Source organism: Sinohyriopsis cumingii, chromosome 1 (assembly GCF_028554795.1).
Source record: "Sinohyriopsis cumingii isolate HCF-2022 chromosome 1, ASM2855479v2, whole genome shotgun sequence".
NCBI classification, from domain to species: Eukaryota; Metazoa; Mollusca; class Bivalvia; order Unionida; family Unionidae; genus Sinohyriopsis; species Sinohyriopsis cumingii.
Window position 1 is genome coordinate 116,325,963 of NC_142961.1, and position 23,178 is coordinate 116,349,140.

Genomic DNA, 23,178 nt, shown 5'->3' on the forward strand with positions numbered 1-23,178 from the left:
TAACAGTTTTTAGTGTTTTGGAATGTTTGCAAATAAAGTATCTATGAAAATAAATTATCTGTATTCCGATAGAATTATATACTGTATTTTGCATCTTTATTTACTTTGAAATAGGCTTTATCTAGCTGCATTGCATTTTAATGAAAACAGCCAAAGAGAGCAAGCATGTACTAAGGATGTGAGAGCCAGATATAAAATACTGTATCCAAAGTACAAGAAGGGAGAATACACTGTCAGGAAAATCCTTGTTGACTCAACATATGGCAAGAATATACATTAGTAATTAATGAACATAAAGGCATATATCACTTAGAAATATAAATACTGTTGTACCAAGTGTAAGTACGTATATTATTTTTTTAAATTATTAAATTCAATGAGTAAAGGCAAAATATTTAAAGTTGACACTCCTTTAATTTTAAAGGTCATGAATGTTCCCTGTGGTAAAATAATAAAAATATGCAAACAATTTAATGAACATTTTTACCTTCTTTTCGGATGTACTTGAATTTTTGTAAAATTTGTCATTTTTGGGTCACGTTTACATGTTTTGGGAAATGATCAATGTTAGACAACGTATGCCCAATACCTTATTGTTTAATTAAACGACAGTTAAATACATTTCAAACAGTTAACATTATCTTTCTGCGTGAACCGTTCCGGTGGCCTAGTGGTTAGAACGTCCGCCTCGGATGCGGGACGTCGTGGGTTAGAGTCATTCCAAAGACTTACAAAAATGGTACTAACAGCTGCCTCGCTTGGCACTCAGCATTAAGAGGCTAGTGTTAAGACTGGTCGGCCTGGTGTCCGGATAATGTGACTGGGTGGGACATCATGCTACATGTCTGCGGCATGATGCCCCGGTGCTAGACATCACTATAAACTGCCACACTGAATTTGTTTTAAAGCTACGTTAAAAAATCCAAATCTCTCACACACACACACACACACACACACATAATTTTCTGCGTGAGATACTGATAGACCGACCTTAACAGTGACAAAGAAATAGAAAGTTTTGACTGCGTATAGTGTGAAATAAATGAACGAAAGTTTAAAGGAACTGAGGACACTTACGTAAAGTTTTAAGGAACTGAGGACACTTGCGTAAAGTTAAGGAACTGGGGACACTTACATAAAGTTTAAAAGAACTGGGGACACTTACGTAATAGCAGAATGCTGTATCTATATACACAAAATAAAGATGCTGAGGCAATTTAGCTGATTATACAACTTTCAGAATTCAAAGCACTACGAACTGAACTAGTCCTCTTTCTTTCTCTCCTACTCTGTCTATCTCCTAAAGTGTTTAACTTGCCCGCGGGCAAGTTCATTGTAACCTTGAACTTGCACGAGCCGAATTGTTAGCCTTTCCCAAGCTTTGGGCTAGCGGATGTTTAAATTGATGGAAGGTGTTAAATTTCTGGAAAAGAAACTAAGACTATTTGTGGATATCTCGTGTTGTTTCAGTTTATACGTGATCAGGTGCTGGGTTTGGATCAAATAGTTTGCAATAACCATGAGTTTTTGATTGGTATTAACTCGTCCTGTTTCAACTGGGGAGGGATGAAGGTATTAAATGAATCTGTTTCTTGGTATGTCATAGTGGCTCAGTGGTATGTCATAGTGGCTCAGTGGTATGTCATAGTGGCTCAGCCATACTGGTCCTATGTAGTATAGAAGAAGTTTCTGTTTGGTGGTAATTTTGTGACATGATATGTTGGATAATCCACAAGTGTGTGAGTGAGCACTACCTATAAAAACCTTCCCTCATGTAGTTGTTTTGTTACAGCTTCGCATCGTCTTGAAATGTCTCGAGAAAGAGCGCAACAGTTTGACATTCCAAGGCAAGACCCATTAAGAGTTGTCCAACATAAACACGAAATTTGAAATGGCCACATTAGTTAAGATTGTTTTAGTCCATGTGCATTCGCAGATTGTCAAACATAGTCTGGACATATCCTGTACATATTGCTGAAAAATACACTTAAGCTGACCGTAACTCAAGGCCGCGAGATATACCGGTAAGTGTCTAAAAACATACACCGATGTATGCAGACAAGAGTGTCTGCACGCAATTACGCGTTTTAAAGAATAGGCGAGATCAACCCCGAATACTTCAGTTAGGATCAATACAGGATTGGGGCTGATTTATTTGCCAACATCTGGTGATCACGTTTTACCATCAGCATATTTTTACGTAGTTCTTATAAACACAACTTGGATCTTGCTAAGGCTTTGACTTTGAAAAGCTCCATATAAGAATTAGGTATATAAAAAGCTTGTTCGGAAAGACCTATTCTCAATAAAAAACAAAATCTGTGTTGATAACAACTATAACAACTATCAGATACAAATTAAGTCGCTGTATAAATATAGCTATCAGTTTATAATTAAATCATTAAACGGCATAGAAGCAACAATACGAATCAATGCAATTCAACTAATGGGTGCGCCAAGATGGTTTCTCCCCTAGAAAAAGGGTCAATGGCATGCTTCTACGAGGAAATGATTTAACACTGAATCCGAGATTGAAGAATGACAAGCTATTATCCTCTTTGACTTCGGAATTTACCTTAAAAGTGACACCTATATTCATTTCATATTATATTTCAATTTGACAAACTGGGAACGATCTTTGATTCAAAACTGAAGGGAGCCAGAACAACTGACTTTGAAACTGTCTTTTATTTTGTTGCATTGAATTGAGTTCGTTCAAAGCACGAAGTTAATCTTGGTGCAACAGGGACACATTAAAGGCTATATAATGGCGAGAGTTTTGCCCTTCCCAGAGACATATCACGGCGGCCAATTCGGCCCTATCTGGGCAAGATTTGAATCCGCATCATTCTGGTAGTGAGCAGAGCACTGAACCATTGCGACTTTGCTATACAAATAAAAATGAGAACGAAGAAATGATGCCTAGTTGAAAATCTTAGTACATGCACGAGAAACTGCAAGTCCAGATAAAACGTTGTTCTTCTTTTATAGGTCAACATTAATCTAGAAACCCAAGTCCAGATGCACGCGTTGTTTTCCATTCATAGGTCAACATTAATGTAGAAACGCAAGTCCAGATTTATATTTAGCTGTCTGTTTATTGCATGATCATAGAGTTATATTGACATTGATATAAATAATGGTTTACCTACCCACATCAAGCTTATGATGTTGTCTATTCGTTGCTTTTTAAGGACTGCAAACAGTGATTAGACACAATTATTGACCTTTGTTCCTTTTTAACGGTTGCATACACAGTCATTATACACAGTTGTTGCCCATGTTAATTTTTTAGGGTTCCAGACAGTCATCAGTCATTCTATACAGTTGTTGAACTTTGTTCTGTTTTAATGGTTGCAGATACAGTCATTATGGACAACTGTTTTCGATGGAAATACCTCACGGAAATTTTTCATTCGAATGAATATGAATTGTCTGCCGAGCCATTGATACGACAGAGAAGACGCGTCTTATAATTAGAAAATGGAACAGTCTGGTTAAAATGTGCAGAGGTCAATAACTCAGAATATAGACATTGGCGGTCTTAGTCAATATTAAATCTTGAACCGTCACATCTAATTCATCGTTCAGTCGTTCGAGAAAAAAAATCATTGCGTTGCTAAACCATTTCCCAGACTGTGTAAAATTGAATATCCTTAACGAAATTGAAATTTATGATCGAGCCCTTACATTAAGTGATAGCCCCTGAGCCAAGGTTTTGCCCCAAAAAAATCTATCGACACATATGTAACTTTGATGTCTCCCTTTACACAATGTATTGATACTTTACATTTCTGGCTGAATGATAGCGACCGATTTTTTTTCCTTTTGTTAAGTTACAGGGACGCTATTGTTAAGTTACAGGGATGCTATTGTTAAATTAAAGGGACGCTATTGTTAATTACAGGGACGCTATTGTTAAATTACAGGGACGCTATTGTTAAATTACAGGGATGCTATTGTTAAATTACAGGGATGCTATTGTTAAATTAAAGGGACGCTATTGTTAATTATAGGGACGCTATTGTTTTGCATTCTAATCTGGATGCTGAGCAGACTTTTTAGTGTAGATTAAGCTGTATAATATCAAACTGTAATAAACCTGCGGTGTGTGTTATTTGTATTTACGTCTCCATTTTTGTTAGATTTTAATGATTGTTTGATTATGGGAGTCGGTGTTGGGGAAATATTTATAACCCGAACAATTAGCCAATTTTTAGGAACAGACGCAATAATGTACAGTATTCACGAGACTTTATGATAGCAAGTATTAGTTTCGTAAAATGGATCCTCCCTTGGGTGTAACAATATGATAGCAAAACATATGTAGATATAGCCATTTTGGACGTCTTCAAATTACTGGGTTTAGTCGCCTGTGATTAACCATTACGTAAGATTATATGGCATGAAGACAAATTACCAATTTATTTAACATTTCCACAATCCATATGACTCCCAAAAGAAAAGACTGTTTACTTAAAAACCTTTTCTAGATGGCTGATGAAGGATTCCCAGTGAAATATGTATTTGTGTAATATTTAGCTACTTAAGGAATACACGTTGACATATCGGTTCATATTTGTTCTATTTGGCTTTTATATATTGATAATTGTCAAGTGTAAGTAATATGTATGTAAAAGATTAGGTTATTGGGGTATTAAATTTGATAAAGCTGTCCTATTTTAGCAGTGAAACCTTACTGATTGCTTTCTTCTGGAAATTAATTTGACCGGATCAGACTTCATCATCAGAGAGGTCTGTAGTACGAACACTACTTCTGCTTAGAAAAGAAATGGTATGATCATCGTTCGAACCTTTTTGCACATGTTTTGGGCGACATTTTGCTTGTACCGGTAATCTTACAAAAAAGTGTCAGTGATAAAGTCTGTTATAATACAGCCTGAACATTCATCATTAATCATTCAACAAATTTGCACATTGGACATAAAAAGAAACATCTAGGCTAAGATGCTTTCAATAGTAAACTTAGTATCAATGGTATACAGTAGGTGTATTATTCTTATTAGATATCAGAGGTATTGATTTCTGAAACAATTCTAATGGACCATAATATATATAAAAAAAACTATTAAACCCATTCAAGACACCATCAAACCCATTTGAAGGAGACTTGTGTGCAAACATGGCTTTTGCAGAATGTATTTCAGCTTTCAATCTTTGTAAAACTGCATTTTCAGCGAGAAATAATATTGTGCCTTTCGATTGTCTGAGCCAAATGTAATCTGGTTCCCTGTAAAGATATCGGACTACTAATTATTTTACAGCCGGAAAACCAGTCTACTGGTGGGGAATAAAAAAGAGTACTAAATATTTTGAGATGTTCCCATTGGATTATAAATGGATTTTTGTTGCTTCCATTATCCATTTCAACAGCTTCAGTCGATTTACTGTTATTGACAACAAAATATTTCGAATTTAAGGGCAAGATATGTCAAATGCTGCTAGACCAATTTAATTATGTTCTTGGAAAAATCTTGAAATTGGTAGGTGTCTTTTTAGTCAAAAATCGCGAATTATTTGTTTCGTAAAAAATATAGGACGAAGTTTTTGTAAGTTTGGACATAACAGAGTAGATGATATCTTTTGTTGAATGATTTGCGTATTTTAATACTGTTTACGTTTAAAGTAAGCAGCTGTAACTTCAAAAGGTCATTGAATTTGAGAAAACGGCTGATGCAAAACAAGAAAACCTACGAGAAACCGATAAATAATCAAGTTTCTGCAAAATAATTAACCGCAGAAACCTCGATGGTATAAGTGAATGTTTAAGACTTCTGTTTATGTATTTGATTGACTATGGACACATGCAAAATTACAGACCTTTTGTTAATTAAACATTCGTGGAGTGCACTGTACGAAGACGCCAGTGCTTAGCGGATATTAAAATGTCAACCTACTTTGTCCCGGCTTTTGCTAAATGTAAATGTTGGTGAATACGTGGTTGCCCAGCATGCAGTTCGAGACAGATGAACTAAACTAGTACATATATCCGTGACAATGAATGACGTTATTGTTTACGTATATTCAGATACATAATACTTATTTGATCGCATATACATTAATAACATGCCAATGTGTGCTTTATTTGCAGTAATTAACAGAGGGTATGTGAGCGTTTTGTTCCTGACAGTTGTTGCTTCCAACTAATTATTGTATCCCAGTATCTTCTTGTCTTGAAAGCAAATTACAGTTGGTCACATCAAATTAGCTATTTTCAGTAACCTCTGATACGTTTTCGTCTCGTTCAGACATTTGGGTATTCAAACTGTTAAGGGAGTTTTTTTAAAGTACGTTTTCTGACAATGGAAACAATTTTAAATTTACGAGTTAGCTCCGAAATGGCTAAAAACAATGTTACAAAGTTTTAGCCGAAGTGCATGTATCTGGAGTGGGTTCAGTCACCATTTTCCTTACGGTAATTGTTCAGTCAACTACAAGAAATTATTTGACATGGTAATGCAATGCATATGCGAAGGAACATTAAAATAATCGTTTTCACATATTAAAATAATCGTTTTCACGTATTAAAATAATCGCTTTCACATATTAAAATAATCGCTTTCACATATTAAAATAATCGCTTTCACATATTAAAATAATCGTTTTCACATATTAAAATAATCGCTTTCACATATTAAAATAATCGTTTTCACATATTAAAATAAACAGTCTTAAGATAAATTTGCTTTATTGTTCCATACTTTTTAGGAATTTGTTAGGTCCTCATCAAGGTTACGTTTAAAGAGAATATGGTGTATCGAATTAAATTTTTACATAATACTTGTTACAGAGGACGAAATTATATCAGTGTCATTATTTGATTCTTTCACCTGTCACACGAAGGATCTATCAAACGTATTATGTTTTCAAAAACTTATCTTCACGAATAACAGAGCGATTAAATTAATTTTGCTTTTATTCCTTATTGATTGTAATGTGTTTTCAAGCCAGTCATCAGAGAGCTTTAATTCTTTCTTTACCGCTGGATAACAGTGCATGATATGATACAAATGTACGAATATGATACAAATGTACGAATATGATACAAATGTACGAATATGATACAAATATACGAAGATATGTTAGGGAATGATTTTGAGACATGAATATAATAGGCAAATAACATCGTATATTTTCAAACCCTTTAACCATAAAAGGAACGTAAAATTTGTTTCTTCATTTTATCATTTCTTCCCTAATATTGCTGGTAATAGGGGAATTAATGACGACTTTTGCGACAATCTCTCTCCATTTTGCTCTGTTCTCCACTGCTCTTTGGGACTTTGCAAAGTTCATCCCTGTCTACCCTTTGATGCTATCTTTCCATCTCTTTCTGTCTGCCTTGTTTTCTCTTTCCTCTCACTGTGCCCTGCAGGATTGTCTGTGGGACGTGACCATACCATCTTAGTTTACGTTTTGTTTTCTTTCTGACTGAATTAGAATATTCTAGTAACCAGAAAAGGACAGTAAGCAGTCTGTCTACTTGTTTACATTGAGAGCTTCCTTTTAGGTTGAAACGCTAATAAGCTCACCGTACTAAGGACCTCTTGGCGACAACCAGGTTAGAAATAATAAATTTATGAATGAAATGAAGTTTTGTGCATTCCGTGATGCTTTTCGTTTTTAGGGAGCAAAACAACTGGGAATACTATAATTCCCATTGTTATAACTTAATCAGACAACATATAACTCTTATGAAATTAGCCAGTTATAAAAAATAAAAAAATAAATAACAAACTGGTGGCTTTCTTATTGGAATCCTGGCGATCGATACCAGACGCTCTTGTGTATCTTTTTATTTTTCTGTTTTTTTTTAATAACTTGAAACTAAAAGGATTTCCTTTCCGTTGTCTTAATAAAGATCTGTGTATACAAAATCTTAATTTCACTGCTTTCCCAGAAAATCCCATATTAATCTGCAAGTTCATAATTAAATTTTGAACAAATAATTATCTTGGATTTTTAGAAACCTATCTTAACATTTTGAACATCGTTAAAATGGAAGGAGACCAAAAAACAACTCGGAATTAACAGAAAATCGTTAATTTTATATTATCACCTTGTAATTTGCATTACAAGTACAGGAAGAGAAGGCGAGGGAATACTAAAATATCATTAGTTGGAGGCAACACGCATCAATTACAGAAGGCGTGTGCAGCATCAGGCAACACCCATCAATTACAGAAGGCGTGTGCAGCATCAGTCAATAACTTTAAATGACGCACGTGTAGAAATGTTATTTATTTTCTCTTTTGCGACTTTCTGCAACAGCCTTCTGCAGAACGCATTAAACGAAACAAACTGATGAAACATAAAGGACGTTTAGGATCATTATTTGAAGTAAAGAAGAACAGCAACATGTCCAGTTTCACTCTTTCCCATGAAACCACATGAAAATTCACTCTTTGTATCCAGGATCGGTTAGGCCATGTAGACGAACTAGGCGGTTGTATTGGGTGGCATGTTTTAATGAGCATTAACAAAGTGAACCGGCCAACATTTAATAAATCAGAAAAATACAAGTTGAGTGAGCAATAAACATTCAAAAATTAAAACGGTTTCGATTTAGATTGATGAAATTTTCCTTCTTGAATCAAGATTTTAAAGTCTGATTTGTCAAATGCTTACTGTAGCCATGACACTTGCACTATATTCACTAGACGATGGCTTTTTCATTTTTAATTTTTAACTAATGAATCTAGCCTTACCCAAAACAAAAGGCCCATGTGGGCATGAGATGGCTCACCTGTTTGACATTTGCTGAATGGTTGATGCAAGAGTAGTTGGCCACGAATCTAGGTCAATAGGATGATTTCAGCAAAAATGGTTCAAAATCTGTTAATTACATCTCTTTCGAAAACAATTGTTTTCGAAGTTTTTCTGTATTTTGTATCTGCCTCCATATTTGGCTGTACATAAGCCTAATTCACCCAATGTCGGAAGGCGTGTATGACATGATGTTTTCAATCAACGTTAGTCAAATGGGCTTCTTTTATGGATAAAATTGTTGTAATGTGTTCTATGCAGCTACCAGTCAAACTTTAACGGCGGATTAAGACCATTTGTATAAATTTAGAATGGCTTAAAATATGGATCAGTAAAAACCATGGCTGTTTGCAGGGGCGCCGCTCACAAATTTGTGACAATCTCTCTCCAAAGTCTATGCCTGTAATTGTTTGATGTTATCTTCCCATCTCTTCTTCCTTATTCTGTCTGACTCATTTTATCTTTCCTGTCACTGTGTTCTGTATGATTGTCTTTGACAAGCAAGATCAGTATGAAACGCCACTATGCCATCTTAGGCTGCGTTTGTTTACGGTGGTGAGGAAAGCTTCATATGATCATGTTGCACCTTGAATTCTAATGCGCACCTCCTTATTAAGGACGTAATCTAAATATGAGATTTTCAGGATCCTTCGATAGCATCTCGTCTCTGAAGGATTGATTCATCTCCCTACTTCTGCTGTCAGGGTCCATGTTTAACATGCATTCGTGAATATGGACATGACGAAGGAGAGAATAAGATTGATTTTGGACCCAAGCCTGGTGTTGCTGTCCTTCCAATCAGGCTTCATCCTAGCCAGTGCAGTTGCCTGAGCAATTCTGGAAACAACTTTAATCAGAGGTGACAGCACCTAGTTACTTGAAGCTTGTCAATGAGCAGAGCTTCTCTCCCTTCACTCTTGACGTCTAAAGTTTTCAGTTCTTGTTCATATACTGCTAAGCAATTGCTATCATCAGCAAAGCGCAGGTTGGTGATTGTTCTGTCTTCAAAACAGACACCGCCCTCGTGGTTTTCCAAGGATCAGACATCATCCTCTGCAGATAGATGTTGAAGAGAGTGGGTGATAGAAAGTACCACTCTCTGACTACAATTGCAATTCCAAACCAATTTACTATGTTGCCACTGATGAAAACTGCCCTAGTCGCCTTGTTATATAGGTTTACTATGGCGATGGTTAGTTTTGCGCTTAATTCATATATCTGCATGGTGGTCCATAAAGCTGAATGCCATATCTTGTCGGAAACATTCTGGAAGTCAGTGAAGACATGATAGATGTCCTTTTGATGCTGCATATATTTTTCACAGAGGATTCTGTGACTGAAGATCTGTTCTATAGTGCTACTTCCTGCTCGAAAACCTGTCAGTTCTTCAGCATGATGTGCTGAGTTTGGGGTTCCAGTCTGTTGAGGATGATCTTAAACATAAACTTGCTTAGGTGACTGATAATGCTGATTGGTCGGCATTTGTGGCACTGCTGCAGATTCCCTTTCTTAGAAAGAATGATGATCAGGGACTGGTTCCTCAGAAAGGGCAATTTTCCTCTTCGCCAGATTATGTTATAGATTGTTGTGAAGAAATCTATGTATCCTCCTGCTTGAACACGTTTTGCTGGTATGTTGTCTACATTAGCTGAATTACCTTTCTTTACTGCAGCCTCTACTTCTTCCCTGATAATCGACTGGTCAACCTCTGCTGTGGTCAGTGGAAAGTTCAGAACAGCCTGGTCTCCATAAGTCTCCTGGTTGTAAAACTATGAACAATATATCGTGCACCTGTGAAGACTCTCATTATCTTCTGTAGGACTCATACCAGTCTTTTCCTGAATCGTGGTAGATCTACCCGGTTTCTATGTTGTTTGGCCTTTCACCAGCTAGTTGCCTTTTTAGCGTTATTCTGGTTCAGGCTTTTCTCCACATACTTATAGCTGTCCTCTAACCAGCTTTCCTTTACTCTCTTCAAAGGGTGGCCGAGTGGCCGAGTGGTCTAAAGCGCTCACCGTTACGGATTATTGCCATATCACTTCTGTCTGCGTGGGTTCGAGTCTCGAGCTCGGCCACTGTGGGTCTGTGAGAAAGCCTGCCAGTAACTTCTCGTGGGTCGGTGGTTCTTTCTGGGATATTCCCTTGTTCTTCCTCCACCATTTATACTGGCCGCTATGTATAGCCTATCTTGTGCTGAAAATGGCGTTAATCCCTACGACAACAACACATATTTTCTTTAAACCATTCTTAATCCTGATGTTAACATCCCTATATGTTTATGTTTCTTCAAGGATAAATTCTTAAGTTGTTCAATTGAAACATCATACAAGATATTCGACGATGTTTCATAAACAAAGTAGATTTAAATATTACATTAAAAAAAGATACCATTCAAATAAGAATCATCAATCGTAATAGCAAACTAGCTATAATTGTGAAGAAAGAACAATTTATATAGGCATCGTGGGTATATATATATATATATATATATATATATATATATATATATATATATATATATATATATATATATATATATATATATATATATATATATATATATATATATATATATATATACAAGTTAAATATGTCGTAAATTTACAAGGACGATGTAATGCAGATGGACAATTTATTTGGACTTCAAACAACACATGGTGTTTAATTATATGAAGTAGTTCTGTAACAATCAACTACAGGAATGCCAAAAAAATGTATTAATCTCAAATCCTTCATAGGTCTGAAAGGGTTTTAAAAAAAGTTGATTACTGTTGAAAATAACACATCCTGTTGTAAACGGTTCGTCCTGTTGGTTTGTTGATGATACATAACGACAATTTGCCAAGCATGCTCTCGATGTTTTTGATTACTTTTAAATAAGGGGCCCCGGATGGTCTTGTGCTCTAAAGCGTTCAATGATTGCTGTTTTCTCACCTTTGTCCGCTTGGGTTCGAGTCTCGGGCTTGGCCAGTGTGGGTAAGTCCAATTGCTTGCACAAGTTTGCATCTCAGTGTCCTCCTGACCTTGTATTTGTTGACTTTGTTCAACAGCAGATTTAATTATTTATGTACGTACTGTCCAAGTAAGAGTGGACACTCCATCGTTTCCTAATTGTTTTAACATAATCATAACTAACAAGTCCTTTGAATCTGACCTGTCATGGTGCTGTGTACTAACATTGCTCCAATATAGACCTTTCTCGAGATTTTAACTGTTTAACCATCTTGTGTTATACAAATTGTGTTGTATTCTAGGTTCGTGTTTTCCTTTTCCAAGTTGTCCTCTTATATAGTCATGTGAAGTCTTTTATAAATTTATTCATGGTATAAGTCAATAATTTGATTCAAAACTATAGAATTTCAAATTGGAACGACATATAGGAAATCATTAACAAGCTTTACCGTGTTATCTAGTATTGGTTCAGTACATACAATACTATCATCGTCGCCACGTAGTAGCGATAACAGGTTTGGTATTTACATTAATATTATCATTTTCATGTACTAGCGACGAATGGGTTCGATATCCTCAATAACATCATTATCTACATTAGAAAAACTTGTCTAAAACTTAGGGTCAAAGTCATCACCACCAGACAAGTACCATTTATTTAGCAATAAATGCTGTGCTTACCCGTGTACTGTTTTATTAAGTTTTTTTAAATGCCATAAATTGTGCAACGTGCGCCTTTGGTGCATCCAAGTCAGTCAGTAACAACATCGAAGACTGCTTTGGCACTTCTTCATGACAAAAGGTTTGTCGAAGGCTCACGGATACATTATGTCCAGGGACATGTTCCGTGAAGAAAAGACCTCACATACGTTAACGTGACATGATAACTGATGCTAAGACAAAGCACAGTCACAAAACATGGACGAAATCCAGCAGCAGAAAGAATGACAATTTATTAAAGACAAAAAATAGAAGGGAATCTAATGGTGCAGAAGGAGAGTAGCAACGGGACTTGGACATGGTTGAGAAGGAAATCTACACAGAGATAAATAATAAACAGGTGGCCATGAGATGGATGAAAACCAAGTCTGGCAATTACATGAAATCTTTGACAATGCTAGAGCTGCTAAATCCGTTTCAGATACTGTGATTTACACTGAATCATCTTTTATTAGCAGCTTTATCCATATTAATAAATTAGAGACTTTAAATATTAAAATTAAAGATAATTACATTGCAGCAATAGACTTAGATCCTTTGCTGTATTTATACCATTCAAGTGGGATTGTGTCTAACTGCAGTAGGTACTACATTTATAACATTTATATATTATTTTATTAGAAGACATACCTCTCTGAAAGAGACGATTACACACAGCAAGGAGGAATAGAAAATGTCGAAACATGCCTAATAAATAAATGTGTACTGATTGCTTTGTTTCGGATGGATTTTGTGCCTTTAGCTGCATCTGTTGAAATAGCTCTAATTCGTGAGTTTCTGCTACTTGTGCGATAAGAGGTTAGACAAACAAATACACAGAATTTTTTATATATATCATGAATGGCTCAACTTTTTACACTGTAGTTTTTTTTATCTCTTTTCTCTAAGGGAATGGTAATATTCAACCTGTAATAACGTATCCATGCCAATGGAAAGTAAAGATCATATGGAATAGTTCTATGTTAAAACTAAATGTATTTATTGATATATTCAACTGGATTAAATGCAACGAGAATGATCCTTAATATTACACCAGAACGCTGGTTAAAATTAACATATCAGGGTATTGAACCATCGGAGAAGTTAACATGATATTTCTCCCAGAAAGTTCAAAGGTTTATCTCAGATATCCCCGATAGGATCTGCTACAACGATTTATATGAAGTCTCGTGTAGATAAATACAACCTTTTTGTTTTAAAACGCATGTGTAGAAGATCGGTAAATTTAACTCCGACAAAGATTCTTACAAAAATTGTTCGCAAGTTGATTCCATGTGTAGTGATTAATTCTTTTATTTATGGTAACGTTAATGTACTGAGAAAAAAAAATATGATTTAGCACATTGTCTCAACGGCTTTATTTTCACTGGAAGGTTTCAAGACAAAGTGACATGGAAAAATTTAATACAGGGATTCATGAAGACAAATTAATCATTGTACACTGGGGGTTTGTGTAATCTTAATACAGCAGTCATGGGCGATGCTAATTCGAGGGTCAAAACTGGTTTAATCCATGCCAACGCGCTGGCATATAAATGCGCCGTCGTGACCTACATCCTGAAGGAGATCACCATCCAGACTTTGCCATATTCCTCATAAATCCGGATGTAACTTCTGGTGACTTTTGACATATGATAACTGAATAAACAGACCGATGACCGATATTTATCTCTGAAAGTAAACAGCCAATTAGTATATACACTTAATGTTGCATCATTAAAATGGCGTGTGATACTGATGTTCACTGGGTAAATAGTGTTAATCGAATATCTGATATCCGTAGGACTGTCATGTAAAATCCCAAGATAATTTTACACATAACCGGTTATGAATTGTCATAGCCGCTGAGAGAAAAAGTATAATTTTTACCAGATCTGGAACTCTCATATAAAAATATTTCAAACAAAAGTTTAAATACGGAATGAGCATCACCTGCCTACCTGAAAAATACAGAACACTGTTGACAGATATTTGAACAGTAGTGTGCAATGGTTGTGAACTGAATCTGGCTAATAGCATAATATCCTCCTTGACCAAAGACTTGTGTGAACTCTTTGCATGGTCTTTATTAGGAGAGGAGTTTAATTTCCTACTTCACAGAAATACTTTTTTTTTGAAAAGAAAATAAAGTTAAAATTAAACAATATGGTAGTGATTCTAGAACGTTTCAATGAGGTGAACCCAAATTATCAGAAGATTATAAGTCTTTGAAATTTATTAAAATCGTTCTTTCCATGTATGCTCATGGACGAACACGTATGTTATTCATGTAATACTGCCATGTACATCTAGTTTCACATGTTTAACTTGTTGTACTTGTGCATAGTCTTTTTTCCCAGAGATTCAAAATATATGGCAATAATTTTCAATCATGACTATACATATTATGCATATTAACATATAGCACTATTGACGGTCGTTGTTGATGCATTAAAATATGGCACTATTGACGGTTGTTGTTGATGCATTAAAATATAGCACTATTGACGGTTGTTGTTGATACATTAAGATATAGCAATATTGACGGTTCTTGTTGATATTTTAAAATATAGCACTATTGACGGTTGTTGTTGAGACATTAAAATATAGCACTATTGACAGTTGTTTATTGATACATTAAAATATAGCACTATTGACGGTTGTTGTAGATACATTAATACTCCTAATTAAGTAGACGTTTGGTGTATACTTTATTTCCACTGTATGCAATTCTAATGTGCGTACTTACTTTTTGAGTAAATACATTTTAATAACGAATAACATTTCAAGGGATATTTTCAAAGTCTGTCAATATTTTTTTGAATAACTTTTAACTTTTATAAGAAAAACAAAATTTCATCTTTCTGCTTTTTCGCTCCTACCGTTTACATCAGCAAAAGCATCTAAGGTGCTTATGTCAGCCTGGTACATCAATTTGCAATGTATGTAATCTTCAGGAGGTCGTCTGGATCTGTTAATTACGGATGTATTCCAGCCGACTCAACCGTTGAAGTATATTTAATTACCTTTTAAGATATTCTCTAACCTGCATGATAGTATTATTTGTACTAAAATATTAATTCTGCCTACTATTATCAAACATTCTTCTATAGGAATCCAGGGATAGCACTTTCCGTTCTGTCTGGTGTATATTTATAATTCTCTATAATTAATTCAATATACCTTGATTTCCTTCATAGGAATCCTGAATGTCTGTGTAGATACATGAGAATTAATTACTAGGTCGTCATGCGAGTGTGTCTGCTACACACGAGTGCATATAACACCAACTGAGTAACATCGTTTGTTGATGTGTGCTTAGTCGTGGGGGAATATGGGCTAGTGTGCGTAGGCAAGGCGATGGATGCCGTTTAGCCGAGGATCTGGATTCAAATCTCCGTAGAGTACGAATTAAAAATTCTCTAAACTTATAGAACCATTAATGATTTATACATTGTTTCTTGAATTTCAAACCCCATGGATTATCATACAACATATCAACACTGTTCATGATTTAAAAATGATCAAAATGAAGAAGATAACAGTTAGAAAAAAATAAGACGTCCATTGATACCAGTAAATTATAAAATACATCATAAAAAGTAACAGTAATACTGATTCGCGCACAGGAATGTCAGGGAACAAACTATCTTGATTCATACATGTAATCGTGTTGCAATCAATCGCTTAATTCTGCATAACGAACAATTTATTGCTATTTTAGTGGGATATGAAGATCTCTTCGTTCTATGCATGTCACGTTCTATTAGGGCTTCGCCCTGGGTAAAAAAATTATATTGCCCCCTAACAAGGAAAATAAATACATAGTGTCGCAATGAATGAAAGCATTTACTTGTGGTCGCCTTTAGTATGAAGCACACAGCAGAATCCCGGACAAATTAAGTAAACACTATCACTAACTGACACTAGAGCAAAATTTCTACGGCGCAGAGTTGTTGCCAGTGGCGTTGACGTCACACTTACAAATCAAGAACGGATCTGCTTCTTATGCGTAGTCTAACTTGTGTGACCCTTTGGCGGGTAACAGATTAGTAAAACGAAACACGCGAACAAGCAATGAAATATATGAAACGTTATATATACAATGACCACACTACACTAAAACATATCGCCAGCGTGTCCAAGCTTTTATCTGAAATAAATAAAGTTTTATTTGAGACTTTGCCTAGTTACTATCGCTAGTTGAGCTTGCCAGATTGTCTTAGCGGAGCATACGAAATATTTTAAGAAAGGAGTTTCGTGTGTACAAAGGCAATAAGTATTTGAAATCTATTAGCACGCTGTTCATAGAACTTAATGACACTGAAACAGAAGAACATTTTGTTTGAAGTGTTGTACCCTCTCTGTCATTCAAAGTGTTTAAAAAGCGTTTACTGACATCTTTGACAAGTTTCAACCAGATGGTTCTGGTCAGGTACTATTTTTGGTCCTCAGTAGACCGTTTGCATCAATAAAAATAACCAACTAAGAGCCTCATAAAAAAATCCAAATAGGGTTATCAATTATATCGTATATGAAGACAGGTTTGATTTTACCGGACTAAGTTTTCATATTTTCATGCAAGACATACCTCAGTTTTTAATTAAAACGTCAGCATATTTGTCAATGTTTTTTGGCGTTGATAACGTGCAATAGTATCTACTGCATCTGTCATTGATGAACAGCGAACTAAATCTTGACTTATTTTATGTCATAGACGACAACGACGATAGACACTTCTGACGGCTCGAAAACGTTAGTAAGCTCATGCACGAAAAGTAAAGCAAGCATCAACACCAACTATTCCACTGCTGAAAATGTATACCTGGCTCTTCACGCGCTAATCTTCTTGAGCAGAATGGCCAAGAAATGGTAGACGTGGTGCGAACACGATGTCAGAGCATGATGAAAATACAATAGCGTTTAGCAGCTTTGCACATTTAACATTGGCGCCATTCATCATATATGCGGACCTTGAAGCGTTCAGTCCTACTGAAGGCGCCAACAGCAATCCTGAGACTTCTTTCGCACGAGCGCACCAGGAGCGTGTTCCGTTTGGCTACACATATAAAGCGGTTTGTATCCATGCTAAGTACAGCGAACCGATAATATTATATCGAGGCGCAAATTGTGTTTGACGAAGTTTGTATATTTTAGCCAACCAAAACATGTGCCAATGATTTTACCAAGCAAACAATGGAAACTTGAAGCAGGCAGACGACTATTGGATCGGCGGACAACATCTTGGCTGTGATCCTGTCAGAGATCATTACCATAGGATGTGAAAATATCGTGTAGCGGCTCACAATGCTTGCAACTTAAATCATACGTCGCGTGATTTTATTCACGTTATATTCAACAACCTACTAAAGTGTGGGGGCCCCGAGTGGCCGAGTGGTCTAAAGCGCTCTTCGTTACGGATCACTGCCATCTCACCTCTGTCTGCGGCGGTTCGAGTCTAAGATTCAGCCAATGTGGGCATGTGAGAAAGCTTGCCAGTAACTTCTCGTGGGTCGGTGGTTCTTTCCGGGTTTTCCGGGTTCTTCCTCCACCATTAATACTGGCCGCCATGTATAGCCTATCGTGCTGAAAAATGGCGTTAAACCCCACAACAACAACAACAACAACAACTAAAGTGTGATTCATTGTGAAACAATTTTGAAAGATCAAGAGAAAAAAACAACCTTCAAACAACATAGAAACATATGAGTTTTTTCTCGGTGAGCGCATTTTATTGAAGATAGACAATTAATGAACCGATAACTAGATGAACTTGTCAAAAATACAACGTCGTTTAAATATGCCGAGGCAGAATTTGACAAGATTCTTTATTATATCACACAAAGAGGCATCAAGATCTGATTGGGTTATGCTTGACAAAACACGCCTGCCACCAGAAGCATGACACAGCCAACTAAATGGTTCTGATGTTGAATATGACAATGCATGCAATACATGGAGCGCATTTGGTATTGCCTATATGAGATAGTATTATGATCTCTACATGAAAACTGATATACTGCAGATGTCTTTGAAACTGCTAGGGACCCTTGCATGAAATATTACGTACTGGATCCTGCGTTTTATTGATATAGCCTGTTACTCTCCTGGAATGCAGCGTTAAAAATGTGCGAAGTGAAATTAGAGTTGCTAACCGACGTGGACATGTTTTAGTTTCTTGTAAAGAGTATTTCGTTCGGTGTCTCTGTTCGCTCATTTGCCAACAACAAGTAAATATGATCCTAAAATGAATAAACATATATTGTCTACCTTAACACCAATAATCAGTATACATAGGCAATGAGCCAACGTTGATCTGTTGGTGATTTCAAGTGGATAAATCCAGAACATTTCACAGAAAGGTTGCTAAAGTGCAACGATGACACATCATATAATCTCGAAGCTGACTTCGAGTATCCTTCGAGCAATGCTGACACAAGGATACATTCTCGAAGTTGACCTCGAGTATCCGTCGAACAACGATGACACAGGTGATATCCTCGAGTATCCTTCTGAGCTTCATAACATTCACATTGTTTGTTCGCTTGCACTAGAAAACATTACCATGGATTAATCCATGCTAAGCCAGCGTAACGGTTATGTTGGTTAGAATCAGATATTAAGGGAATAGCAGCAGTAAGACCATTTTATAAACAAATGTCAAGATAAAGAACAGCAGTGACTTTGGCAAGACAATGGAAAACATCAGAAATTATTGTTGAATTATTTAAGACACGTGGTTGCGATCCACAGTAACAAAACAGTATTAAAACTCAACACGCCATTATACTGGAGTTCACAGTGCTTGAACTATGGTTTCATTATGGTTTTATAAAATCAAAATATGGCGTCCAGACTAAACTTCATTTTCACACAGACAGATAGATTTATGCATTGAAATAACAGCATAGGATATTTACACGGAGATGTTTGCTGCAAAACACTATTTGACTTTTCTGAGTATACTCCTGTAACCAGGTCCATGCACGTTCAAAGATGAAACAAAAGCAGCATCTATATTTGAGTTTGTAGGACTCAGAAGTAAAATGCATCTGATTAAATTTGCAGGAAGCGAGGTAAAATAAAAAGAGCCAAAGGAATGAAAAACAATATTGTTACAAAAGATAGTAACTCATGATGACTATCGACAAGCGTTAGCTGGTTTCAAACACCATGCACAAATGAACACGATCCGTTCCAGCAACGTCACTATTTCCACATATAGGTAAATAAAATAAAACTTATTTAATTTCTGTTGGCATACTGACACAAGGACGCCAGGCTAGGTCTGACCACATTTTTGGTACCACTTATTTCTCTAATTTGAAAATCATTTCATTTAGACAAATATTGTTGCTCTAAATAGAAAATCATTTTCATCTAGACAAATATGGGTAGTATGTGAAATGGCAGGTACTGACCACACTGATTTTGTCTTCTGGAACTTTCCTTCTCAAATTGGAATACTTACTATATCCTTTATCTAATATCTAGTATTGTTATGGAGAACATATTGAAAGAGGCACTCCAAAGGGGGAAAATAGAAGCCATGTCGCACGCTATGCATCATACTTATAATATAATAACAGAAAATATGAATGGAAAAGGATGTATTTGCTAAACTTTCTTTTGATTTTACTGTTTTCTGGCAAATAATATTGGTCACTGTTAATTACTGTAAATTGGTTATACATTTAGTCTTTCATCGCTTCAAGTACGTTGCTCATCTCGAAACAAACTATAATTCAATGTCGTGCCATTAATTTACAGACCAATCCTGTAGGTAACTTTCATTCTATATCAAACGAGTAATTTACACGATTTATTGAAATTGATCAACATTGGATTCAAAATACCTATAACAACCCGCTGAATAAACATTGTTTACATGTTAAGAAGATTTCTAGAAAACGCTTTTGTTCTCTTTGACGTCAATACGTGGGTTATCAAGATAACATATGTTATTTCTTATTTCAAGCAATGCCATTTAGTTTGTGTGCCACACATCTGCAGGTATATAATTAATGAAAATCAAACACTGGTATGATGTCATAATTTGTTGTAAGATCTCTCTACGTTTTTAACTTAAAGCTACACTTTTCTGTGGGATGTTAGACCAGAAAATGATGCTTCGTGAAAGCTAATACAGAACACGTCTTTATTTTTAAGTTCAACGTAAATTCAGTGGCCTTTTTAAATCAGTCTAATTGATGAGTATAATCATATTACAATACCGGTTTGGTTTTTTAGAAAGTAACTATCACAGATTTAATAGAGCATTTGTTAAGTTCCACCTATTAATTGGTTGTCATACATGCCATATGTTGTCAGTTTTACATACAAATTGAACTGCATATTTTGTAAGATTGATCAAGACACGTGAATCTTGAAACTCGAAGGTAGAAAGATGATAATAACGTAAACATTATCGCTTTTGACCACGCATACATAAAATCATAAAGGGACAAATTTTATTCCCGAAAAGACTAAATCTTTTGATATATATATATATATATATATATATATATATATATATATATATATATATATATATATATATATATATATATATATATATATATATATATATATATATATATATATATATATATATATATTGTGTGTGTGTGTGTGTGAATACTGGTCTTGTATCAATGACACAAGGTATATAGATATATTTTTTAAATTTATATCACATACAAATGACCCTACTTATATTTTTGCACTTGAGTTAAGATTGACTACTGGAAACGTTTTAGTGACGTAGGTCCAAAGACATCTTCGCATGACACAGACGAAAATCCGCTATGCTTGTTATTTGTATATTTTACGGACTTCCGCCCGTAACCTGCGACGATGCTCAGAGAGAGAGAGAGAGATAGAGACAGGGTGTAAACTGATGATTTGACATACCAACCAAAAGAGAGACAGAGAGAGACTTTTGCTCGTAATTAGTGTAGGTGTTTGCTCCTAAGAGACTAATGTTCTTATTTAAATATATGTTTACTTGGATTTGAGTTCAGGACATTTGTTATCCCTGGAAAATGTATTGTCTACCTGATTTGTGTCATGATGTTGATTTGAATTTAAACTGAAGTCTTGACCTTGTTTACAGTTTGGTATAATTTCAATTCAGATGATTGAGGGGTTTTTTTTGCTTGAAAAAATGCTATTAAGACGTGGGTCACGTGGTGATGTAAATACAATTCTGTGGAATCATTTCTAGTTGTGTACAGATAAAATTGGAGAGGAATCATTTATTTAAATTATTCATTGAAATTACAAAGGGCTCATTGACTGATTGCACACAAGCAGCATTTTGTGTTCGTTGTGAATTCCTTCAGAGACATTTTGGATTATATCATTGTGATACATCAAGACTGCTGCAACATCATCACATTCAATGTCATTGGTACATTCATTCGGAATACTCCATACTTTTGGATGTGTGATAGAACTTTTGGGATTATTTGGGATTTAATTCAAAATATACTGTTTCTTTGAAATTTTCGCTTTGCTTTCTAAGGAAAGAAATTATTTTTGAACGTTACCGAGCTTGCTGGCTTTGCTTTTTCTGTTACGGAGTTTAAGTCAACAAAGTCATAACATCAGCTAGAACCAAACAAAACTTGATGCTATATGTATCATTAAAAAATAAAGGAAGAAAGGTAATTGCTGCAAGTGATACATGGAAGTTAAACGTATTTCTGCAAACCGAAATGCAAAACAGAACTGGGCCCCATACCAATGACACCTAATAGTGAACTACTTACGCTACTGTTATACATTTTTTGATCAAAAGGTACTCAAGTCAAGGTTAAAGGTTTTATTCAGTTTATGTGGATTTTGAAAAAGCATTTTATACTGTGTTCAGAAATAGTGTGCTTGAATGTTCTTAGAGAAGGTGTAAATGGCAAAATTCTAAATATTCTTCGTTCTATGTACAGTATAGTTAGATGTATAAAAAATCACATCTGTTATTGATAGTGCCTTTAGTATGGTGTAGGTTTGATGCAAGATGAAGTGTTATCATTGATACTATTTTCGTTATTTATCGAAGATTTGGAAATATCAATAAAATAAACGGGCAATATCTGTATAGAGTTATACGAGCTAAATTTATTTTTGTCGCTGTTTGCAGACGATTTAGTGTTCCTTCCAGAAAACATTGAGGACATAAAAGAGCTCATGGATAATGTACACGAATATTGTCATAAAAGGAATCTAACTATTAATCTTGATAAAACAAAAGTAATGGTCTTTAGAAAAGGTACCCATATGGCAAAATCAAGTATAGAATACAGCCTGGAGTAATATGTGATATCTTGAAAAATTGTAATTGCCTTAGTCTTGTTTTCTCGAGCTATGAAAAATTCTCTAAACCTCAATAAAGCGCTCAAGGCAATGAATATACTTATTTGTAAATTGAAGGAAAAAAATGTTATTTAAATTAGAATGAATGTTTAAAACATTTAAGTATTTATGATGTTCCAGTGTTGAATTAAGCATCATATTTATGGGGCTTTGATCATGCAGACGGTGTATATAGTGAAAAATTCCACTGAAATATTTAAGACTGGTTAAGTCAGTAATATATTTGTTTACAATTATAATTTAAAACATATTAAAATGAATCAAATAATAGTATCAACTTGCTTACACTCCGAAATAAGACTTTGAACAGATTTGACTTTTTGTGAAACGTGGATGTTTCCTGATTCTGTAACTTATTCCAAGTTA